The sequence below is a fragment of the Protopterus annectens genome, chromosome 10.part0 (assembly GCF_019279795.1).
Source record: "Protopterus annectens isolate FY-2018-M chromosome 10.part0, PAN1.0, whole genome shotgun sequence".
Classification (NCBI taxonomy): Eukaryota; Metazoa; Chordata; order Ceratodontiformes; family Protopteridae; genus Protopterus; species Protopterus annectens.
This window is the reverse complement of record NC_056744.1, coordinates 69,207,381-69,233,557: the sequence shown is the minus strand read 5'-3', so window position 1 is coordinate 69,233,557 and position 26,177 is coordinate 69,207,381. Positions and strand designations below refer to the sequence as shown.

The window sequence follows — 26,177 nt, the reverse complement described above, 5'->3', positions numbered from 1 at the left end:
GGGGGCCACAAGCTAGTGTAATGACTGTGTTGTATCCCAGTACCGGATCTGAACCCATTAGTTGAGGAATGAATGAAAATTGACAATGTCAGATGATATGTTTCCATTTACATAAAACTGCAAGTACCCCCAAAATATTGCCTAATTTGAGATTATTTGGACAGAATGTCTGAAATGCTCATTGGCATGTGTTATTTGTTATGTTTTATATATGCTGCAGCAAACTCTTTATTCTATTGATGAAACACACAACTTGAAACAGAATTTAAAAAAAAACAGGGTCTTCTGTTCTTTCAGTTGCCATTTCTATTAAAGTTATCAGATTTCTTTACTTAGAGTTTACAGAGTTAATGTTCTTTGAATTCTTGAAAGCTTGTTAGGTTTATGGCCACAGGGGATGCAATGGGAAAACACAGGAAAAGAGGTGTAGATCCACAGACTCAAGAGATGTATGGTCCTAGAAGGGGAAATACAGCAAAAAGTTGCAAACATCTCCCTATGGTGGAGCAGTTATGGGAAAAAAAGTCACAATTGGCTGTGTAAGATGATACAAGAGCCAGGTACACAAACTGCTACAAGTCGTTTGCCTTTTACTATTAACATACCTTGCCATGGGGAAGCTGAATAGCAGGGAAATGACACAAAAATCAAGAAACACACAAGTCATGCTTTATTACATGTGACAGTATAAGTATTCTTTTGTAGGGAGGAAAATGTGCTTGTTTTAGAGAAAATGTTGCATTTAGGGTATAGGTGTCCTTAAATCTGCAATTGTTAATTATCATGTTTAGTTCAATACTGATTATTCTGGACACTGCAAACCTTGCAACCTAACCTTCCCATTTTTGTTTTGATTTTTTGCTTGTTTACAGCTCCTGTTTCTTTCACCAATCTCTTTTTCAATATCAAATGAGTCTCCTCCTCATTTTCACTGTAATAATGTTGCTCTTATGAAAGCATTGCTCCTTTAGGCATAAAACCTTCCTACCATTAAATATTCTTCATCCAGGACTGCATCAGTGGGTGCCTTCAAACTAAAGCTCAAACAAGCTTGCGTTAAACAAATGTTTATAATTGCAGTGTTTCCTCATAACTGCATGACACAATCTCATCACATAAGAAAATACTCATTTCTCTTACTTCGGGTTTCTCTAGACTACTAATCTTGTGTTCGCTGTCTGTACCTCTGTGCATATTTCATGTTTCTCCATTTTGGTTTTTATTCTGAATGAGTAGGAGGTGGGGTCACTCTATAGTTGAAAATTTTTTTCTGGCCATGACCCAAAGAATAATACAAATCCAAAATGAACTGGAATATGCAACAAACAGTAGAAGGTATGGGTGCAGCATGGATGGCAAAATAACAGAAGAATAAGCATTAGACCACGAGTAACACATAAACATAGACTCATTTTAAACAGCAGTTAACATTTGTTGCAGTACAAAAAAAATTTGCACAGTTTGCCATTCACAGTGTAATGCTTGCTGCCAAAGTTTCATATGCCCGAGGAAGGTTCATTATGTCTGAATATAGGCAGCAATCATTATATGACAGGCTTACAGTATGAGTTGAACCAACAGTATCTTCAAAATAAGTAACAAATGTAACAAAACAAAAAAAAAGAATTTGACCGGCATACATGGGCTTCGTGCTAAAATGCTGGTTTGTTAAATGCTAATATACAAGGCACAGCAAAACACTGACTAAGCACTTTCACCTCAATGGGCATCATCAGAGTCATGTATTTCATTCAAACACACCTTAAATACTTTATATCACTTCCTCTTTTCCAGTGCCTTCAGAAATGTAACCCTTGCCATACCTAAGCATTTTCAATTCTGTTGATAATTTCACTTAGGTTAAGGAATACAGACATAAAAAATGCATGAAATAAAAATAATGAAAAATGAAGAATAAAACTTCACAAAACTGTAATAATAATAGACTTAAACATCAAATATATGTAATACTGTGACTCGGTCTTACAGAACTAGCAAAATCACAATAAACAATATTTCTAAAAGCAATAATTCCATAATGCTTACAAGCATTTAAATTGGAACCTGTGCACTGAGAGAGAACCTTAAAAGACTATCTGCAAATATATAGAGCTGAGTATATTTTTCTGTATTATTCTGTATTATAGAGCTAAATTGTTGCTTAGATATCTGTTGTCTTACTGTTCTGCAAATATACAGAGATCAGTATATATTTTTCTGGTTTTATAAATTTGCACTGTGATTCCTCACATATCTGTTGAAACTGTCTCCCCCCCCCTCATTTTCTGCCTTGTCTTCAGCTGAAATAACCAGTTTTTATAGCTTGTGTGTTGCTTAACTCCAGGTTCCCTTAATTTTGACCTGTTAATAACAGCCTGCATTTAAATTGGAACCTGTGCACTGAGAGAGAGCCTTACAAGACTATCTGCAAATATATAGAGCCGAGTATATTTTTCTGTATTATTCTGTATTATAGAGCTAAATTGTTGCTTAGATATCTGTTGTCTTACTGTTCTGCAAATATACAGAGATCAGTATATATTTTTGTGGTTTTATAAATTTGCACTGTGATTCCTCACATCTCTGTTGAAACTGTCTTCCCCACCCCCTCTCCCTGTTCTTGGTTATAGTTTAAATTTGGTGGCTTTTGCAGTGCCCGCCCCACTGTAGGTTTGATCTAGGACACTCCCCCAGTCCTATCTCTTTACCACATTCTACCTAATAAACCCTTTCTGCACTTGCTTTTAGTCCTTTTTAATTTAATTACATTTTTTCAAACTGTCTGTGGTCTAATATTGCTACATACTCAAGTGTGCCAGCTTGCACTGCATGTGAATTGTTTTTACTACTGTTTTTGCTACTTTTCTGGAAAAAAAAAATTGTAAGCCTGTTTCCTACCTTTCCTGTAATTAGTGTTCCAGTTACAGATTTGCTGTATCCAGGACTGTTTGTAAGCTTCTGAGCCCCCCAAGCCTTTCTGTGTTGGAGTGAAGCCTTCTAGCTTATCAGTGGGAGTGGTAAGCATTAGGTAACCTGTCTACCACATAAGGAGTGGTTCTGGCCCAGAATTTGTAGTTATTGGCCATTTGGGCGGTCTTCCATCTCTCTCAACTTTCTGATTTGAAGGCCTGCATTTGCACTTGTTTCTGTCCTGTAACTCCTGGGCCCATCTCATTTGCTCACTCAAAAAAAAAAAAAAAATGTATCTGCTTTTACTGTATTTGTGTTTCTTCCTACTTTATTTTGCTTTTGCGTCATCTTAATAGTACTCAATTGTATTTATTTCTGCTTGGTGTAACTCATTCTAAGCCTTTTAGTTTAAGCACTTGGGCTTCAAACCAGTTGTTTTACATTGAGAAGGTTTGTGGTCTGCACAGTAGTGGCAGAACAGGTAGCTTACATCCTTCTAAGTTGGGAACCTGATTGAGGGCTCAGTGTCTGTTATTCTAAAAGTGTATTAATTCTGGTTTAAGCACTTGGGCTTCAGGCCAGTTATTTTACATTAAGAGGGTTCGTGGTCTGCACTCTTGTGGGAGGAGAGGCTGGACTCTGCCCTTCTGAGCTGGGAATTTCTGGTTAAAGGCTTATAGTGCCTGCATATTTGAACTGCTTCTTACTGAAATTGGTACACCTTGTTTGCTGTAGCATAGACTAGATCCAGGCCTGCTGAATCTAGCTTTGTTTGTATAACTTGAGCACTAATCCAGGCATTCTTTAAAGTATTCAATTGTATTTATTACTGCTTGGTAGTAACTTGATTAAAATGTAGCTATCATTCTAAGTCTTTTGGATTAAGCACTTGGGCTTCAGACCAGTTGTTTTACATTAGGAAGGTTTGTGGCCTGCACTGTGGTGGCAGGACAGGTAGTTTACATCCTTCTAAGTTGGGAACTGCTGATTGAGGGCTCAGTGTCTGTTATTCTAAAAGTGTATTAGTTTTGGTTTAAGCACTTGGGCTTCAGGCCAGTTATTTTACATTAAGAAGGTTCGTGGTCTGCACTCTTGTGGGAGGAGAGGCTGGACTCTGCCCTTCTGAGCTGGGAATTTCTGGTTAAAGGCTTATAGTGCCTGCATATTTGAACTGTTTCTTACTGAAATTGGTACACCTTGTTTGCTGTAGCATAGACTAGATCCAGGCCTGCTGAATCTAGCTTTGTTTGTATGCTTGTTGTTTGTTTGCTTGTTATTTCCCTGAAACGCTAATTCCACCTAAAACGTGGCTTTTCAGCACTTCTGTGGATCCCTAGTGATATCTGCATTGCTTACTGTACTTATTTCCTTGTTTCACTTGAAAGAAAGTTACTGTTTGTCATTTTAATTTACCTGTAACACATTGCATTTAAGTTACCTGGCACTTGCTCACTAAAGCAATTATATAAGTCAGCACTAAAAAATTAAAAGCACTACACCCTCACAAACTCCCCTTGAGTACCTTGTTCCCCATTGGCCCTTTTTTCAATTATAAAGGAATTCCCAATACTATTCTAGCATGTCCAAAGGTCAGTAGTCAATCTCCTCTCTGGTCCAGCTGGTGAATCTGGGAATCTTGAGGCAATGTTACAACTGCCTCATGTACACAGACAACCCTCTCCTCCTCCCAACAAATTCCAACACATGTGAGAGATGCAACCATATAGCCAAACTGGAGGCTAAGCTCTCTCAACTTAGTACTGGCGTAACCAGTCAGGAGGAGAAGGAAACCACACTCACTACAATTCCAGTCTCACATAGACCTACCACGATAGCAAACCAAACACATAAACACACAAAAACATACTCGGAGGTTCTAAATAAAAATCTGCCTAAGCAGCAGAGACCTCCAAAGCAGACACCCAAGCAACCGCTACCCCAAAACAAAACACGTGCAACACATAGCTCACAAAGCCAGTGTGCCAAACAGTCACAGCCCTTAAGGCTAAACAACACACCTTATACACTTGTAATAGGTGACTCTATCGTCAGGCACACTGACGTCCCGCTCACCAGGCTGAACAAGGAGAAGGTCATGGTGAGCTGCCTGTCAGGCGCTAGGATCCGCCACATAACACAAGCACTCAGGTCACTCCAAGGCAAGTACATATATGACTTGGTCATTGTCCATGCTGGTGTGAATGACCTGAGACGTACCTCCCTGGACTACATGAAAAGAGACATAGAGAAACTCTCTGAGCATGTAGCCCAGGCCGGTATGACCCTGACCTTGAGTAGCATCTTACCCTCACCAAGAATGATGCCACAATATGAAGACAAGATGATCAATTTCAACAATTGGCTTAAGTATTGGTGTCATTCAAAGGGGATCCAATGCCTGTCAGCCTGGGATGACACGCTCGACAAGCCACAATGCTTCACTAGGGACGGCTTGCACCTGTCACCCCTGGGCTTTTGGATACTGGCAAAGGCTCTTGCTTCCCCCATAGTGCCTTTTTTAGGCAAAGCTCAAAAGACAAACCCACCTCCATAGGTATCACAAGGGATAAGAAACTAAGAGTAATGCTACTCAACGCCAGAAGTCTAAACCTCAAGATGCATGCACTCAAAACTCTCCTTAGCATGGAGAACATCGATATCTGTGCAGTAACAGAAACCTGGTTCAAGGCTCCCGAGAGCACCCCAGCACTACAAGGTTATACCTCATACCATGCTTTTCGGCCTCAAAACTTGGACCGAACCACAAAAGGAGGCGGAGTATCAATATTCATCAAAGATACCCACACCTCCAGGTTGGTGGCACAGCACGAAGCATCAGAGACTATCCATGTGCAACTAACAGTGGGTAAAACTGCCTTCCAGTTTATAGCCTGCTACAGACCACCCTCCAAAACCCAGGAACCCCACTCGGCCTTCCGGAGAACACTAGAAAATATGAAGGTCTCTCCAAACACCATTATATTGGGCGTCTTCAACTACCCAAACATAGACTGGGAGCATTACTCTAGCTCTAACACCCTAGCCCAAAGGTTCCTAGAATTTATAAACTCAAATGCTATGGAACAACTTGTTACCACTCCCACAAGAGGGGAAAACATACTGGACCTGATCATCACCAACATGGGGACTCTATGCTCCAGACCAGAAGTGTATCCCTCACTGGTAAGATCAGACCACAAACTAATCTCACTGGATATTCACATCCCGACCCCACCTCCTGCCCAGAAAACCACAGTGAAAAACTTTTCTAAAGCAAATTTCACACTCCTCAAAACCGAGGTGGAATCCTTCAAAGCCCCCGAGCCTGTGGAAAATATGGCCCAGACTGCAGAATCCTTTATAAACACATTCTATGAACACCTTCAGGAATGCATGGATCATGCAATCCCAAATTAAACCAAGACCCACTCCTCCAAAGGCAGACGTCCTGTCTGGTGGACCCCAGCCATAAACAAACTATACAATAGAAGGAGGAAGCTACTACATGATAGAGCAAAATCCCAAAAAGGGAAGGCATCTCTGATCAGTATTAGCAAAAAACTACGGGCACTCATAAAATTGTCTAAGGCCAGCTTCGAGAGAAAAATTGCACAGGACACTAAGGATAATCACAAGGCTTTCTTTAGTTATGTTAGGAACCTGGGTGGGAATTCCCAGATATGCTCAGAATTACTCCAAAATTACAAAAAATACATCGAACCCACAGACATTGCCAACATCCTAGCTGACAGGTTCAGCGCAAACTTCTCCCTCCCCACCAAAAGGGCAAATATCTATCCCAGCAGAGTGCTGCCCCCCTGACATCTCAGATGCTCAGGTAAGAGCCACCCTCTCCAAAGCAAAAAACACAGCATCAATGGGACCAGACGGTGTCCCGGGCTGCGTCCTACATGAACTCCAGGAAGAGCTAAACCCAAATATAAAACTACTGTTCAATTTCAGCCTTACTACAGGATATGTACCCAAAGAGTGGCATACAGCAACAGTGGTCCCTCTCCACAAAGGTGGTGCCTCAACGGATCCTGGAAACTATTGCCCCATAAGCCTGACTAGCTTGGGCTGCAAAGCTATGGAAAGGATCATCATGGACCTCATTAATAAAGATATTGGGGACCTACAGACACTGGATCCTACCCAGTTTGGCTTTGTTAAGGGCAGATCCTGCCTCTTAAACCTGGTCAATTTCTTTGAAACAGTTATCAAGGCCATTGACGAGGGGAAGGTGGTCCACACAGCCTACCTGGACCTTGCAAAAGCCTTCGATACAATACCCCACTCGGGCATTATAGATAAGCTCACCAGCTTAAATATAAACCCCTATGTCACTAGATGGGTTGCAAATTGGCTCAAGGACAGAACACACATGGCTAGAATTGCTGGAGCCATATCAGACTCCAAACCAGTTACAAGTGGTGTCCCACAAGGCTCAGTCCTGGGACCTCTCTTGTTCGGCATATATTTCTCGGAGGTACAGGCCAACACGGAAGGACTGTGGCTGACCAAGTTCGCAGATGACTGCAAACTGGGCGCCATAATTGGCTCTCCAGCCAACACAAGCATCCTCCAAAAGGACCTCATAGAAACAGACAACTGGTGCCAGAGCCATGGCCTCAAGCTAAACGCCAAAAAGTGTATAGTCAACCCCTTTGGCAAAAACAAAGTGCTCACAAATTACCACATAGGTGGTAATCCATTCAGTACAGAAGAAGTAATTAGGGACCTGGGGACCCAAGTTGATAGCAATCTCTCATTTGACAACCACGTGGCCAAAGTGGTTAGAAAAACATTTTATATAGCCCACGTAATCATGAAGGGATTCACATCTAGATCAGGGGAGGTCATCGTGCCTCTTTACTCATCCCTCATCAGGCCCATAATTGAGTACAATGCCCCTTTTGGGATGTACCTTACCAGACACCTGCAGCAACTGGAAAGACCCCAAAAGTACCTCACCAAGAGGATCAAAGGGCTGAAACAGATGCCATATGCTGCCCGTTTAAAGAAACTCCAGCTCTACTAAGTGGCATACCACCTGTTCAGAGGTGATCTGTGCCTGACGTATAAAACCATGTCCAACCTGGAATTAATGGACATGCTGCACCTCAGAAAATCCAAATCCCATCGAGCTACGCGCTCGAGAGACTTGAACCTCAGCACTGAAATAAGTAGGACATGCTGGAGGGGCAGATTCATAACCCAGAGGCTCCCTTCACTCTGGAATAAAATCCCAGTCCAGGTTAGGCAGAGTCCCTCATTGACTCTCTTCAAGAGGTATCTTGAAGAGTGGATGGGAGATCATAGGTTTACCCCGGGTATCACTTCTGTGTCACTGTTAGACAGAGGCACAGTATACTAACCTCGAAAAAGGGCATAGCAAAATTAATTTAAAATGGGTGGCGAAAGCCAAACACACTCTGGCTAGGCTTATAAATGCCCTAGGGCAGATAGCCTAGTATGAACCTATGAACCTATGTCCATAACCTAACGCAGTTTCCTCTTTTGTTTTAGCACACTGGCTATAGAAATATATTCATTAATTCCAGGTTTCACCTTGGCATTCAGTCTAAGTTGCCATTTAGTTTCCTTGATTTCTATGTTTAACTTGGCTAAGTAACAAATGAGTTTGTATTAGAAGAAAGTGTGGTATTTCAGGGCACCAGAAGAAACACTGAAGTTGTTGCAAGTAGATGTTCCAGTGATGCAGGAAGATGTACTATCTATATATGTTTTTGTATCAGTATAGCCACACAGACAGAGTGGAGGAAACCTTAGTATTGTTGTTTGTGTCTAGGCAGAAAGATATAGGTGGTCAGGGGAAGAGCAATAATTCTTATTGTAAAGCTTATATGTATGAAACTCAAGAGAGGAGGGTAGATTATTCTGTGATCTGGTGCCAGCCAAACTTGAATAGGACAACAGTGATGTATACACTGTTAAGGGAACTTCAGTACAAAAAACAGATTTTATTCTGCAGGATTTGGAGACAGTAGGTGTTTGTGATAGAGACAGCAGTTAGAAATATGATAATCAGAGCACAGGATTATATGAATTACAAGGCAAATAATTCTAGAGACCATTAATGCATTTCCAGTACCCACCCACAGGATGTACTTTCCTCTTTCAGAAGGACAAAACAGATAAGGCCAAGTCATGAATGCACTTCAGGTCATCAAGGTTTGTTTTGAAGGATGCAAGGCTGTCACTCTGTTTTACATATAGAACAAGTTTGTACCAGAGATGAGGTATGTACTGGGTAACTATATCTGTCCCTCCAGCATGTTTTATAGATATATTGGCGGGGGTTTAATTCCTTGGTTTGAGTATTTGTGGGGCAATTTGCCTTTTGGAGGTGCAAGAGATGAAGAAATTTGGGTTCCTAATGGCATGGAATGTAACACATAAGTCTCCACTCAGGAATCAGTAAGAGACAGAATACAGGGATAGGGCTTAAACACTTTGGTAGGTAAGGGTTTTAGACTAGTAATATTTTTAGTTATAAATCTCTAGCATTCTAGCTGATTGTGGGTCTGGGTAGGCAGAAGCATAACTGGCTCAACCAGTACCTGTGCCATTACCATGAACCAGTGTCTCACCCCCTCAGCTGTTTAAGTGAAGAGCAAAAATTTATTACAGATCCATGACCCCAACCCAGCTCTTCCACTGAAGGAAGGAAAAAAAAAAAGGATGTACCTTTTACTGGACACCCACCAGATGCACAGTGCTCCCCACTCCCTCCTGCCCAGCCATTCATATCCCATTTTCTCTCTCCAATCCTCCTCCATTTTATTACAAATAATAATAATAAATAATAGCAATAATTTCTTCTTCTTCTTTTAAACTGTAGCAAACTGCTTCTATAAATGTAGCAAACAGGTGATAAAGTTTATACCCTGCCTTAATGGAGTGCTATGGTGCTTATGCTTTACAAATAAATGAATAACTACATTATTCTTATAAACTGTAGCAAACTGCTTGCTATAAATGTAGCAAACAGTTGCTAAAGTTTATACCCTGCCTTAATGGAGTGCTATGGTGCTTATGCTTTACAAATAAATGAATAACTACATTATTCTTATAAACTGTAGCAAACTGCTTCTATAAATGTAGCAAACTGTTGCTAAAGTTTATACCCTGCCTTAATGGAGTGCTATGGTGCTTATGCTTTACAAATAAATGAATAACTACATTATTCTTATAAACTGTAGCAAACTGCTTCTATAAATGTAGCAAACTGTTGCTAAAGTTTATACCCTGCCTTAATGGAGTGCTATGGTGCTTATGCTTTACAAATAAATGAATAACTACATTATTCTTATAAACTGTAGTAAACCGCTTGCTATAAATGTAACAAACAGTTGTTGCAAAAGTTATACCCCTGCTTAAATGAGAGTGCTATGGTGCTTATAAACGAATAACTACATTATTCTTATAAACTGTAGTAAACCGCTTGCTATAAATGTAACAAACAGTTGCTACAATTTCTACTCGGCCTGCACGATGTGCTATGCTGCTCACGTTTTGTTTTAATTCTTTGCTGATCATCTTTATGGAGTCTTTAAGATGGGTACATTTGGATTTATTATACAGTTTTTTTCTTTTGCTGTAGCACCTGTTTATACTGATGTACCACCAGTTGGTATGCTTTTAAATTTCCCATTGTATTTAACTCTAGTGAGGTCTGCTAGATTAATACATTTTGAAGGTGGAAATAGAACTCAGTTGTTTAAATGGCAGCTACATATATGAGGAGGCTGTAAATGGAAATGTATAGTGTCATATAAACTTTAATATGTTGTTGGCAGAGCAAAGTTTGGCAGTTATGTGACAATGTCAGAAAATGTTGAGCCATAGTTAAGATATAAAAAGACATGGCTTTAGTTTTCAAGTAATTGGTAGTGAACATTTGAAAAATAAAAAGCTAACGTTTCTTTTAGGCATGTACATGAATGGTCATATCAGAAGAGAAAAAGATCATCTGTATATTGAAAGTCCTGGATGTTTGGAGTAAAGGAACAGCAAGTTAATGAAGAGGTCAACAACTAGGGGTCTGTGCCCCTCTAATAAGGGGGAGGCAGAGTGCTGAAAACGTGAATGAATCTTACAGCAAACTGTTCAAAACTGGGTTTGAAGGTAGCGTTTAATCCATCTTATGGATTGAAGTTGAAACTACATTTGTGGAGTGTAGGTAAATGGAACTCATGGGAAATAGAACAGAAGGCAACAGTAAGCTTTTCCAATATAGCAATGATGCTATTTTTACACACACTTGTGTAAGTGAAGTTGGGTAAGGACAGCAAAACAGTAACGGAGTTGTCTGGTTGACAGCTGTAATGTTTATCACATAAGAGACCAAAGATGTTTCATGTTTTTGTCGTGATTGTTGAAGACTAGTTTTTTGAGTTTCAAAAGTAAAGACAAAGAAATTATATAGCATGGTAATTATTTACAGTGGATCTTTTTGGGGAATTAAATTAACGTTGTATCTTTCCATCTTTTTATTTTACTAGAAAATATTGTTTTACTCTTGGGGATTAATAATATAACAGTAGAGGAATGCTATAATAGCACAGATTTTGAGGATTTGTGGCTCAAGACCATGATCCAGGTTGGCCGTATGGTTGCATTTTCTTTAGTAGAAGGCTGGGGTGATTTCATGACATTGAGCTGGTAGAAAATTCCAGCTTAAAGTCACAGTAGAGAGAAATAGCTTTTTGGGCAAGAAGGCCTTAAATAAGCTCAGTGGAGAGGAAGTGTTGTTATGAAAAGTGCAAACACTGTTTGTAAGGGGAGGCACTGATGTTGACTGAGGGGTTGTAAGGCTGCAGTTGTTCACATGTAAGTTTAGTTATCTAATCTCCAGGTTGCTTAGTATTGCTAAACTGAGAGATTGGCAGAGCTTTGAAATAGTTTGATTTCAACTGTTATTGCCATTTTTTTCAGCTGTGAAAAACTTTGTTAGTGACCCAAGCATCGTACTTTGTCTATTATTTGTGGCAGGATTAAACCCTGGATATGCCTTGATTTAGCAGGGGATAGCCCAGTAGATTTCAAAATTTGCTACAAACACTGTTTGTAGATGTCAGGTAATATTGGTCCCACATGATATGCAGTGCCAGAGAGGACCCATTTGGTTGGAATTTGAGACCAGTCAGTTGTCTCTAGTTTGAGAAGCAGAGAGCACGGGTGATTGTAATGCAAGTCACAGTGCTAGGTTCACCAAGGGATCCATTGAATAGGATGACAGAAGTGGAATTTTGTTTGTTTATTCACACTTCTACTTTTTTTTTTAATTTGCCTTCTTAATAATTCCCTCTCTCTGGCTTGCTTCCAAAATCTTCACTTCACTATTGTAACAGTATATTAAGCAATAAAATATGACAGGTTGTGGGATACTGGAGGAAGGAAGCATTATGTGGTATCATCAAGAGATGAAGCCAAGGCACAGCCACAGGAAAAGTTGAAAAGCCTTCATAATCCATAGCCTGGCAAGCCTTATCCTGACTGCGCAGTAGGGCTATATTCAAACCTATGTTACGACTTGCTTAATAAGCATTTCTCTGCCGTGGGTGTGGCATGCTGTGTTTCACTTGTGTCATCAAGCCCTTCAGCCTCAGGGTTGCAGTAATGGAAGAACAGCATGGCCTACACTTTGTCTACTATACAATTTATAAAGATTTTTAAAAATCATTACTGAATAATGAACTGTATGAAGTGGTTTTCATTTTTTGTGTGGTTGCTCAGTAGGCTAGTCTGGGACGGGGCATGCATGTCAGTGATGTAGTGATGTGCACACATTCAAGATAAAGTTTCAATTCTGGAAAAAAAAAATTTCACTTTCACTGTGCTTTAGTGTTTATGCTGAAGTGATGGCAGGTAGTAGACACTGGATGCTAAAGACTGTGAGTTTTCTAAAATGTGGGCAACACATTTAAGATTTGTAGAGGGATCTGAATTATTCTAAAATATTCCTTCCTGTACTCATTCAGCTTTTTTGTTAGTCTTTCAAGTGTGAATTTCAAACCTGTTTGCAATATCAGACAGCTAATTATATTGCAGAAAATGAGAGAATTGTACCTGTTCCTTTGTAAAACATAGAATTTTCCACAGTCATCTGACAAGATTTTATGAATGGCATTGCGGAATTTTACAACCTCCCATTGTATAAACACATCCCTATTCTTGATTATTCTCATTTTTAATTCCTTGATAGGCTCTGTGGTGGTGGTGCTGTGGTAGCGTTGTCGCCTCACAGTAAGACGTTGTCCTGTTCGATTCTCAGCTAGAGCGTCTTCTGTGGGGAGACATGCGTGAATGGGTGTACCTTCGTTGAAGGTTGTGCGTCAGGGCCAGCAACTCGACACGTAAAAATCTACTGCCAATCATTAGCGGACCAGAGTTCCACTGTGGCGACCCCTAACCGGGAAAAGCCAAAAGACACAACAAGCTTAGAAGGGCCTAGGCTTAAATATTTGTGTCAATATAACCAACAAAAAATACAATCTTTTGCACAGAATTATGCATGTGTACTACAAGATATGGCAATTTAAGAAAAGTACAACAAAGAATGTTGCCCTTAAAAACTTAAAGTCAGTAACTAAAGCTACAAGTCTGCATATAATGTGTATTTAATAGTGAAGTATGGATTGTTTAGGCTCATTCACAATCTATTAATGTCCATCTATGCCAGAAATTAACAAAATGTGGTACTTCTGATAAAAAAAAAAATTGAAATTATTTATTAATACACACCAAAGAAAATCGTATGACATTTTTCATTATTGGCTTGCTTAATATATATTGCACTATACAGCTACTTATATGTGATGTAGCAGGAACTGTTTTTATCTAGGAAATAATCAAACAGTAGCTTACTATCATAATAAACATGTATAAAGTATTTTGGGAAAGACAGAGTAATTCAAAATATTTAAGACAGTGAGGATGCCAAATTATAATAAGGTACTTGTGCTTGCAGAAGTGGAGTTAATGTTGTTGCCAGTGAAGTTAATGTGAAACAGAATTATGTTTTGATTCTGAAGAAGAAAGCAAAAATTAAGTGATGGTTGAGTACTTATATGTGGAAAGAGAGAGATAGACAAACAGGCAGACATAGATGAAGTCATCTCATTTTGGATAAAGTTACTATAAATGAAATATATATATGCTAAAAATCAGAGTCTGACACATTAAGCTGTCCATTTGGAAATTAGTCCCCCAAAGGAAAAAAAAAACTCTACAGGAATTCAGTTTTAGATGATGAATCACTAGTATCTGAAACAATAATCAATCTTCAGAAAGACATTGAGAAATTACAGTGTAAAATAAGTAAATTACAGTCCTCAGAATAACACTGTGTAACATATTACAATAGCTAACATGTCTGAGACTTGGTACTTACTATTTTGACTGGAGCAGTTTAATGTGTCTCTGCAATATTTATCATTCCTGAAAGGTAGAAGAGTGGAACATTTCCATTAAGCAAAGCCACTGTGCATTAGGACAGTAGTCTGACAATGGTCACTAATGCTAAGTAACCGCTATGGTCGAAACACAATAAAAAATAAGTGTTTGATGTTTGAGGCTTTCCAGCTTTTAAACATTATAATATTTTCTGCGTTTTTAGCCTTTAGTTTAATTGCTCAGGTATGCAGTAAAGCAGACTCACTAAGAAGCCTTCAAGATTCACTGGGCTTTCCTGTTATTGTGCTTTGCTCTGAGAAACCAGTGTATGAAAGTATCAATCTGTCTCTCTTTCTTTCTTTCTCTATCTACTTTTATCTGTCACTGCTTGATGCAGACTGCATGTAGATTGCTACTAATTTATTATTTTAATGTGTTCCTTCATCCTTGAACTAACAGGGTTCCCCCATAAACTTTTATTAAATTCCATATCTTCCTCAAATGACTTCTTTCTTTTTTCTTTCAGTTGTTGTTGTTGTTTGTCTTTTGGTTTTTTCCTGGTAAGGGGTTGCCACAGTCCGTTAATGATTGGCAGTAGGTTTTTACGAAACGCCGAGGTGCCAGCTTGATGCCTAACCTTCAATGAAGGCACGCTCATTTACAAACACATGCCTTTCGAATGCTACCCAACCACAGGGAGAACATGCAGACTCCACACAGAAGGCACTCCGAAGCCAAGCCAAGAATCAAACAGGAGAACCTTTTGCTGTGAGGTAACAACGCTACTGTCGTACCACCGTGGCAACAGTAGATTTTCAATTAAGTCACTGTTGCAGTAGCCTAAGCTGTATGAATTATATCCTACCTAAGATATAATGATCAATCAATCTTCCAAAGCCTTGGGCCCTCTCTACCTGCATCCAGGGTGCCAGTTGCATGAGCTCTAAGTGGAGAAAACCAGCAGCTTGGGTACCAAATACTTCAGGATTTTGTAGCCATCTGTAAAAGACAGGCTAAGGTCCTGATTAAGAAGGTAATGTATAGATATATAGGTTCATAGATTAGTACTAAGCTAACTGCCCTTTCGAGCCATTTTAAGCCTAGTCAATTATCCCTTGTGAGACTCAAACCCTGCACCTTGTGCTTGCAAGGCAAACACTTTAACCATTAGGCCACACTCATTGTTCAAATAAACAGCCTCTGCTAGGCTCAAACCAGGGACCCTGCACTCCATAGCCAAAGTGATTTACCACTAAGCCATGACAGATGATATAAATCCTTACACAAAAAGGGAGATGGAGAGAAGGAGCTGTGACTGCAGAAGTGATTTAATTGAACATCTAATATCATGGTAAGTTTACTTACACAGCTGTACTATGTTCATTTATAAATCACTGCTGCTGCAGTCGCCAATGCTATATGGGTAGAATACCAGAGCTTACACACATTAGGAGGAATGATGAGGGTATAGGAGTCTTTGGAGAATGGTCCTAGCAAAGCTTGGTCTAAACCTAGAAAAGGAATCTTGTTTGTAGTGCAGAGAAAGGACTAAGTAGCTGCGGCTAGAATGCACCTAGAGTCCATCTCTTTCCAAAAAGCCATAGAAAAAGCCAAGGCTCTTGTAGAAAGAGACTTAACCCTGCCTGGAAATGTCTTATCATGTTGGAAATAACAAATAGAAATATCAAGGGACAACTATCTGGAAATAGTCTGCTTCACATGTGTCCTTGTTTTTTTACCTATATAGGAAATAAACAGCTGTTTAGCTTTCCTAAAAGGTTTATTTCTGTCAAGGTAATACTTGAGCTACCTAAGCACATCCAGAATATAAATAATCCTTTTTCCATGGTTTCTAGGTTCTGAAAAGAAGAAAGGGAGAAGGCTGATTTGACTATTTTTAACCAGTGAAACCGCTTTAAGCATAAATGAGGGATTTGTTCTCAATGAAACTCCGTCTTTATGGAATACCAAATAGGGTTAACCCACCATCAGAACAATCAGTAGCACTCTTCAAGTAATGAACCATAAATAAGCCTGATGAGCTTGTTCAAATGGAGCTAAAGTTAACTTTTCCAAAACAAGGTTAAGATCCCGGGTAGTAAAAGTTGTTTTCTCAGTGGGCACAAATGTAAAATCCCTTTCAAGAAAACTTGCCCAAAGACCGTGATGGAAGGGGAGGATCAATGGGTTGACCTGCTGAAATGGCCAAGAGATGAACCTTGATAGAGGAATATGAATGGCCAGACGGTAATGACTGACAGAAATATTGTAAAACCAATAGTATACACACTCGGAATGGGCTCCGGCTCTTATTGTAGCACCAGCTAGGCTATATTTTACATTTGCCAGTATAAGAGAGCGTAATAGTAAGTTTCTTTGCTTCATTTAACATCTGTTGCATGTCCTCAGAAAGAGGGTGCCTAAAAGGTATCAGAACTGAGTCATCGAGGCAGTTGTATTTGTAATTGTTTGAGGCTGTAATGTGGCAACCACCGCTTGTCTCGCATGAGTGGATGCATTATGTGAGCAACCTTTTTGTAATTGCCCTTGGCCAATTCCATAAGAAAGGAGAACACTGTTGCCTGGGCTAGAAGGAAGTCACCACAATGATTTTTGGACAAGTCCTTCTCGTTCTTTAGAATAACCCTGAATATCAGAGGAAAGAGTGGAATTGCATACAGGAACAGTCACATCAAAGGGAATGAAAATGCATTTGTTTTCCTGGCCTGATTGTAAGGAATACTGGAGCATGTAAGGAATACTGGAGCACATTTTTATTAAGTTGTCTGCTTTGAAAGGAGGCAGATATATCTACTTGTGAAGTTTACCATAACTGGAATAGTTCCTGGAAGACCCCCCCCCCCCCCCACACACACACACATTTAACAATTTCCATTCTTGAGAGCTTATCCTGGTCCTGCTTCACTTGTACTCCATAATGTTTTTCTCTGACAGAATGTAAAAAGGTTAGAATGTTAGACTGTGCTGATCTGATACCTCCCAAGCTACCAGAGCCAGCCTGCACAGGTGATAAGACTTGGTACTCCCCTAATTGCTTATGTACCACAGAACTGTAATGCTAAAGAGCTTGCACTTGTAGCCCCATAAAAACAGCTCTACATGCAAAATCTGATAAATTTGTTGTTATAGATTGTGGAGGGATGTTCAGAAAAAAGGGGATACTTGGATTTAAGGACATCTGATCTCTTCACCAAAACAATTTTCTTTTCATAAAGTCCAACAGTGAAATCAGAAATATCAGGGGATGAAGATGTTGGGACCAGGCTGTTTTCAAAAAACTGAATTTTTCTCATATTTCTCATATTTAATCTGGCAAAGGGAATCCTGAGAATTATAGAAGCCATGAACCATAGCATTCTGTGGTACTCTCTTGCAGCAGTATGAGGCTGAATGGCGAAGCTCAGGAACAATTGAAGATACAGATCCACTTTTTCCCTGAAGAAGAAATGCCATTTGCGTGGAGGGAACCTGAAGACACCCTAGGAAGTCTATCCTGCGGGAAGGAATCAAGGATGATTTTTGAATGTGGGTCTGCAATCCTAGATTGAAAAGGAGTTTTCTCACCCATGTGTGGGACTCCTGACACTTGGAAAAAGACTCTGAAAGATAAGTATGTCGTCTAAATAAGGAAAAATCACGATAGGCTGCCATCTGTAATGGGCTGTCACAGGAGCTAGATGCTTTGTGAAGTACCTTGGAGCAGTAGATAACTCACAGGGCAATGCAAAGAATTAACAATCAAACCTAGACACAGATAATCTTAGAAACTTTCTGAAATCTTTGGTAATAGGAATATAATGATAAGCATCTTTCAGGGCTAAGGTTATAAAAAAAAAGCTTAGAGGAAGAATGAAAGGTAACAAAGTTTGTAGGGACAACATTTTGAACTTTACAACTTTCACAAACAGGTTAAGAAAGGGTAAGTGGTGAACTGGTCTCTCAGAAGGGTACTTTTTTGGTACCACAATAATTATTGACTAAAACATTTCCTCCCTGATAAGAGGAACTGGTTCTATGGCTCGCACAGGAAACATTTGGTTGATTACTGGTGGAAACAGGCAAGCCTGATTTGGAGGATGAGGTAGAATCCCCTGAAAAGGAGAAAGGCTTTCCAAATGCCATCTGTAACTCTCATGGACAAGTCTTAGAACCAATTTGTATGAAACTGTCTGATGCCAAAAGGGAAGGTGAAGAGCCAGGCTCTAAGACTAAATGAAGGTAGTGGCTTGGTGGTGGTAGGGGGATGGTGCAATAGTCATTCGGTATTATTGGCTGTCCCTATTTGTGAAAGGTTCCCTCCTTCTTCTTTGAACCTTACTTCCACTTTTTTGTACATCTGCTTGTTGGAAGCTTGCTGAGATTATTTATTTTGCATTTTTGTAAAACAAACTTGTATTTGCAGCAATGGTTTTAACAAACTTGGCGAGGGAGGGCTGAAAAATCTGAGTAATCACTTAAATCCATTTTCCTCTTTCATCAAACTGCTTAAGTACCTGAGCAGGAGAAGAACCAAACAAAACATCATTGTCCAAAGGAGAATTTATAAAGTCTGAATTAGCATCTTCAGAAAATTCTGTATACTCAGTCATGCAAACTGCCGTATAACAGAAGCAGAAGCTGCTGACAAAGTCAACACAATGATAAGAAAAATGTTTAGTTACCTGGGAAACAGAAGATGAAGCAATTAAATTATTCAAAGAGAACTTCCCTTCTGAAGAGGGAACATTGGTATTAATGTTCATCATATTGTCAAAAGAAGCCAACAGATATTTTAACACGTGAACCTGATAATTTAGAATTCTAAAGGCTAAAGTTGCAGAAGTATAACTCCTCTTCCCAAATCTGTCAAAAGCGTTCCCATCCTTTTCAGAGGGGGGGGGGGATTAACTTTAACTATTTTTTTTTGTTACAGAAGGATTTAACTGGGTTGGGGGTTAACATAATGGTTAAGGTGTTTACCGTATAAACACAAGGTGCATGGTTTGCTTCTCAAATGGGATAATTGTCTAGGCTTAAAATGGTCCATAAGGGCAATTAGCCTCATACTGACTTGTGAACCTGTATATATATATATATATATATATATATGTATATATATATATATATATATATATATATATATATATATATATATGTATTAAAACAATGAAGGAAGTATTTATAAAACTGAGGAATTTTATAAATTCTGTCTACCTTTTTAAGGGCTGCAAGCTGCCTATCAGGCCTATTGCAGGCGACATCAAAATATCCTCCAAAGTTGTTAAAATAAGAGGAACAGCAGCAGACTATGGAAATTCAACTTGCAATAAATCATATTATTTCCACAAAGATGCTGGAATATCCAGTTTGTTCCCACTGAAACATCTTATTCATCCTGGAAATAGTTTCAGAAAATGAAAATTCCTCCATGTGAGGAAACAACTTCATGAGTCAGAATCAGGAAAAAAATAGAAGATGCATTTCTGAGTCTGTTTTCTGATAATCAGACAAGGAATCCTGAGAAATTCAGGGAAACTGGCTTATTCTTCTCCATAAAAAATCCGAAAATACCTTTCATAGCTTGTAACTCCTGCAATAAACCTTCATCCAAACTAATAAACTCTTCTTTATTTACAGAAAACAGTCAGAGGTAGATAAAAATTTCTCTTTTTTTCTAGGGGCGTCCCAAGTCGAGCATTGACTCATGGAGGGCATTTCATTCAGGTGATCAGGTTTCTTTGCCTGGTCCATCCTCCAAGACTAACAAAACTGGCATTCACATGCTTAGCAAGGGCATCTGAACAACTGCAGAGAACATGATTGATCCCTGGTCCATGGTAGCTAAAGAGGCTACACCAGACTGTTCCAGAGAAAAAGGTTACTAAACTGAGGAATTAGAAATGGCCATGAAGCATCACTCACCAGTGGCTGAGGCATAGACTGAGCCTGCTGTGTTGTCAAGGGTTCCTTGCAAGTTTTCTGTTTCTTGGGTCTGAAAGAAGGTAGAACCATGGGACCAGCATGCTATGGTTCTGCTGAAAAAGGCACCTGATTCCTGCTTAGTGCAGCTAGAGCAAGTCAGTGACAAGTAAGTAGTCAAAAGAAATGCTCACAAGCAAAATATACATTGACACTCCCAAAACATACTTGCCTGCAATAAAACACAGTGAGCTCCACAAAAAAAAGCTGACTTTTTTCCACAAAAAGTGCTAAAGTATTTTATATAGTATATATCATGCACAGAAGTAGGTTAATAAATAAAAAAACTGGGTGCACCAGATCCAGCATAAAAAAGTGCCCAATCCTGGTAGTGCACTGGTGCCAGGATTGGACAAAATGACAGTATAAAAACCTCAAGACATGGAAACATTCCTACAATGAGGCCAGGCCAGGCTCAGGGGGAGGATGGCCCTCTGTTGTAGAAGGAAGTAGGAGTCCACAAAAATCACAAAACCTGATAGGCCAAAAAAGAACCATAAAGATGATAGAGTGGACTATTGAGGATAAGAGAGAAATTACAAGGATAAAAAGAAATTATGTATTGTTACTATTAGACAGAAGATATACAAAAAAGATTAAGATAGAAATTAGAGAAAAGAGAAAATACTTGCACAAGAAAAACTGTCAGAAGCTTCAAATAAAAATGTGTGGTCATTAGTACAACAGATTTGTGAAAAACATATAGACCAAGAAGCCTTGGGCTGTTTGGAAAAACAAGCAACTGAGGAAGTACAAAAATATAAAGAACAAAATCTAAAGATTTTTGAAAGGTATAAAAAAGAAATATGGACATGGGAAGGAAAAAGAAATATCTGATATGGTGCAATATTTATGCAAAGGAGAAAGCCATATTAATCAATACAAAAGAAGCAGCCTTCAAAGATATTCAAAGAGAAATACAGGCATCCAGATGTGGACAATTTCAAAATACAAAAAACATAAAATCTCAAAGAGGGAACATAGAACAGCATATTAGTAAAGCAGAAGTTAAAAAATAGGAACTGAAGTTATGGAATACCTGTGAAGTGAATGATTTAGTGTAGAAAGTCTAACACAAGTCATATCACAGCATGATGGAACAACAAGTCCCCCAAGTAAGGAGAAACAGGAGGAGCAGGAGACATCTCAAGAAGAAATATGGACATGGGAAAGAAAAAGAGATTTAATATGATGTAATATTTATGTGAAGGAGAAAGCAAAACTAATCAGTACAAAAAGAGCACCACCATACATATTTGAAGAGAAATACAGGCAAAGGCATCTGGATATGGAACATTTTACAATACAAAAAATAAGAAAACAAAGAGGAAAAGTAGAAAAGAAGATTAGTAATGGGGAAGTTAAAGAAATAGAAACCGAGGTTATAGATTTACCTGCAAAGTAAAGAATTTACTGTAGAAAATCTAACTCTGATAATATGCATCAGGATAGATCAATGGATCCCCAAATTAAGGTGAAACCAATGGAGCAGAAACATCTGAACAGTTCTAATATGAAGATAGTTTGGAGACTTCCATAGGAAACCAATACAATAGTTTAGTTGGAGTTGCACAGCAAGGGCAGGAACAGTAAACTGTGGCAACTCTGACGCAGTCAATGTTGTGGAGTGATAGGCCAGTGAGTTCCCATATGAAAGAGCAACAGATGACACAGGATGAAACTTCAGAGTATGTGGCACAGGAAGATGCTCTGGAACTTACTGTAGAATGCCCACAGGAAATAGAAAACAAAGAATGTGTTGTCAGTTTAGAAAAAAATGATCTAACAGAAATGTTGTTTGATTTAATGGAGATGGACAGACATATTAAGATCAATGAAAGAAATAAACTACAGAAAGTCAATAAAACCCAAACAGAAGTTTGATAAAACAAATGAACACAGTCATTAGGACTGTTCATAGAGATTCATGTGATGTAACAGAAATGAATAGGATGTGTTACTGTGCAGTTAAATTAATAATAGATAAAGTCTTCCACAAAAGCGCAGGGCAGCAAGGGAAAGATAGGGAAGAAATTAAATGCCATCATGCAAGTATCAAATAGAGAAAACTATACAGTAATTAAGACAAGAAATGTCACTGTTAGAAGAGTATAGAACGAGGAACAGATCAACAAAAATACTCAGAAAGATAGACATGATAAAAGAAATACACAGTATTAGAACAGATCAGGATGTATCGTGCACTATCGCAAATAATAAACTAAAAATATCAGCAATAAGCAATTTACTGATGACCCAAAAAAATTTATAGAGAATTGGGAAACAAGGCAAAAGGAATTAAAATGCTGCCAAAAAAAGAAGAAATATGTTTTGGAGAAATATGTACAGAGGTCCTGTGGAACACAGCAAAGAGGCTGAATGGACAGAAAAAGTAAAAAAAAGAATAAGAAGTTCAAATGTACACGATATGAAATGGGAGGAAGTAACGGCCAGAGAGATTTAAACAAAGTTAAGAAAAGCTCCTAACAGGAAAACCCCAGGCCCAGATGCAGTACCTAACTTCTGGCTAAAAGTATTAACATATTTGCATGAAGATTTAGCCATGAGTAAGAACTATTTATATGCACACCGAACAGAGACCAACCTGGTTAACAACAGGAAAAACAATACTCCTACTTAAGAGCAAACCTGCAAGCTATCCTAAAAACTATACACAATAACTTGCCTTCCATCAAAGTATAAGCTATACTTTGGAACTGATGCCGACAGAGTTTATAGTTATTTAGAAGAAAACTCAATCATGGCAATAGATCAAAAGGGTAACAAAAGAAAGTCATATGGAAGAAAGGATTTTTTTTGTTAAAGTCATATCAGAGAACTGTAAAAAGAGGAAGAATCTAAGTATGGCATGAGTAGACTCCTAAAAAGCATTTGACAGTATTCCAAATTTAGAGATAAAAGAGTGCTTAAAGATGTATACAATACATCCTAGACTTATCAATTATATTACAGCAACCATGAAACAGTGCCATACCACTTTGCAGTTAAGCCACAATAAAGGACAAATTATTATTCAAAAGATAAAAATTCGGAAGGGTATATTCCAGGGTGACCCTGTTGCCACTGCTTTTTTGTCTTGCCCTTAACCAATTAAGTTGTCTGCTTAACAGATTAGGTCATGGCTACAATTTGGCTTCTAGGAAAAAACAAAGTGTAAAGGCTTATCTTCTTTTTTGTGGATGATTTAAAACCGTATAGTTCATCAGATGAACTGAAAGCACAACTACAAGTAGTCAAAACTATTTCAGATGATAAAAGAATGTCATCTGGTATTGATAAATGTACAAAGGTAACCTTTAAAGCAGGAAAGCTACAGCACCAAGAAAACATCAGCTTGGGACAGGAATATGATATAAAAGAACCTGAGCAAGAGGAAGTGTATAAATATTTGGAACTGATGAAGGATCAACAATAAAACATGAACAAAGGCGAATAAACCTTAACAAGGACTATTTTAGAAAACTAAAATTAATACTGAAAATAGAGCTGATGTTTAGGAACAAAGTCCAAGCTATAAACCAAGTTGCTCTTCCCATCCTAACTTACAGACTGGAGTGATTGACCGGCCTCAAAAGGTGTTGGATTGGTTGGATAGGAAAACAAGAAGGATGCTTCATGCTTATCATAGGATCATAGGAGGTTACTAGGCTATTTGCCCTGAGGCGCTTATATGCCTAGCCAAGAGTTTAGCTCATGTTTAGACAAGTCAGCACCCTATGTCCCTGTCCAACAGGGACACAGGTGGAATCCCAGGGGTATATTTTCTGTATCTCATCCAGTTATCCAGGTTGCACTTAAAAAGGGGTAAAGAGGTACTTTGCTTGACATGGACAGGGAGTCTCTTCCATAGATGTGGGAGTCTCTGGGACACAAATCTGTCCCACCAACAAGTCCTGTTGATGTCAGAGACCAGGTTGAGGCTGCCCGTGCGAGTTATTTGAGTGGAGCTTGACTTGCGGATATGCAGCAGTCCCATCAAGGTGGGGTCTGTAATCCCCTTATATGACAGACAGAGGTCACCTCTGAGGAGTCTGTATGAACCTGAGTAGAGGGATAGGGCTTTTAGCCTGTCTGTGTATGGTAGATGTTTGGGGCCCTGGAGTCTCCTGGTGAGGAACCTCTGTGGTCTCTCCAGCTACTGCATGTGCTTTGCGAGGTAAATGCTGAAAGGGACATTGTACTCAATAATGGGCCTTATAAGGGAAGAATACGGGGATGTTATGACATCCTTGTCCCTGGATGAGAGTCCCTAACTTATGAGGTGGGCTATGTAAAAGGCTTTCTGTACAACGGAAGCAGCATGGTGGGCAAAAGTCAGGTTGCTATCAACCTGGGTGCCCAAATCCCTCATGACTGATTGCGTGCTTAGGACACTGTTATTAATGTGATAATTTGTGTTGACGTCACTCTCCCCAAAGAGGATGATGATGATGTATTTTTTTGGTATTCAGCTTGAGACCATGTTTCTGGCACAAGTCATTTGTCTGAATGAGACCCTCTTGGAAAATGTCTACATCACTAGAGGAATTGATGACAGCACCCAGCTTGCAGTCATCTGCAAACTTGATCAGTCATAGCCCAATGGTTTTGGCTTGCACCTCAGAAAAGTATATCCTGAATAACAGAGACACCAAGACTGAACTCTGGGGTATGCCATTTGTTACAGGTCTACTGCTTGAGGTGGCTTCCCCTATTTTGACTAGGTGGGTTCTATCAGTGAGCCAGTTTGCTACCCATCTGGTAACATACGGATTGATGCCTAGCTGAGAGAGTTTATCTATTATGCCTGAGTGGGGAACAGTGTCAAAGGCTTTGGACAGGTCAAGGTAGGCAGTGTGCACCTTCTTCCCCTCGTCCATGGCTTTGGTAACTGTCTCAAAGAAGTCAACCAAATTTAGCAGACATGACCTCCCCTTGACAAAGTCAAACTGTGTGGGATTGAGTGTTTGGAGTTTGCCAATGTCCTTGTTAATGAGGTCATTGATAATCCATTCCATGGCCTTGCAGATCAGGCTAGTTAGGCTAATGGGTCTATAATTTCCCAGATCGGTGGACGCTCCACTCAGCTGGGACGAAGCCTATTCAGGCTTTCCTTGACTAGGGAGTATAATAATGGTACTGCAAGTTTCTGCCTGAGTTCATGTAGGTTGCAGCCTGGTATGTTATCGGGCCCCATGGAGGCTGTATTTTTTGCCTTTGAGAGAACATTGACGATCTGTTCACTAGATATAAGGGGAGGGGGGCAGGTACTAGAGATTTACTGATGAGGGGGACAGAGTGGTGAAGTTTTTGCTGAATCTGTCAGCCAGCAAGTTTGCTATATCTACGGCATTTGTTATGTGATGTCCTTGACCACCAGTTCTGAACAGATCTGGGTGCTTCCTTTGAGGTTGCAGACCTATGTGAAGAAGGCCTTATGATTGTCTTTAGTAGATATGATTTAGTCCTGTTGGGTATTCCTGAATCCATTCATCTATATAAATGCTTGTATAGTGTTTTGGTGTAGTTTTGGATACTGGTGTCAGTTCCTACAGAAGGGGAGGTGGCTGTGAAGCTGTTTATACCATCCCTGAGGAGGCTATTATCAGCTTTGGAGAAGTTTTTATGTCTGATCCTAGCTAGAAGCAGGTTGGGGGAGATGGTGACTTCGAAACTGACTGCTTTATGGTCGGATTTTACCAGGGAGGATGATTAGGGATGCTGCAGTGGTTACTCATGTTGGTTAATACCAAGTCCAAGATATTATCACCTCTTGTGGGGGTATCAACTAGCTATTCCAAGGCATTTGCATTGACAAAATTAAGGAATCTCTGAGCATTTGTGTTGTGGCATGAGTATTTCTTCCA

The 26,177-nt window shown here is 39.3% G+C and overlaps 2 protein-coding genes across 4 annotated transcripts in view; one reads left to right on the top strand and one right to left on the bottom strand.

Annotated features, from left to right (window-relative positions):
• NTN1 (netrin 1) overlaps nt 1–26,177 on the bottom strand; it is a 1,578,910-nt gene that overhangs the window by 61,464 nt on the left and 1,491,269 nt on the right. The gene's annotated exons all lie outside the window — the stretch shown is intronic.
• Nucleotides 1–26,177, top strand: part of STX8 (syntaxin 8) — a 2,187,953-nt gene that overhangs the window by 1,994,391 nt on the left and 167,385 nt on the right. The window lies entirely within an intron of this gene.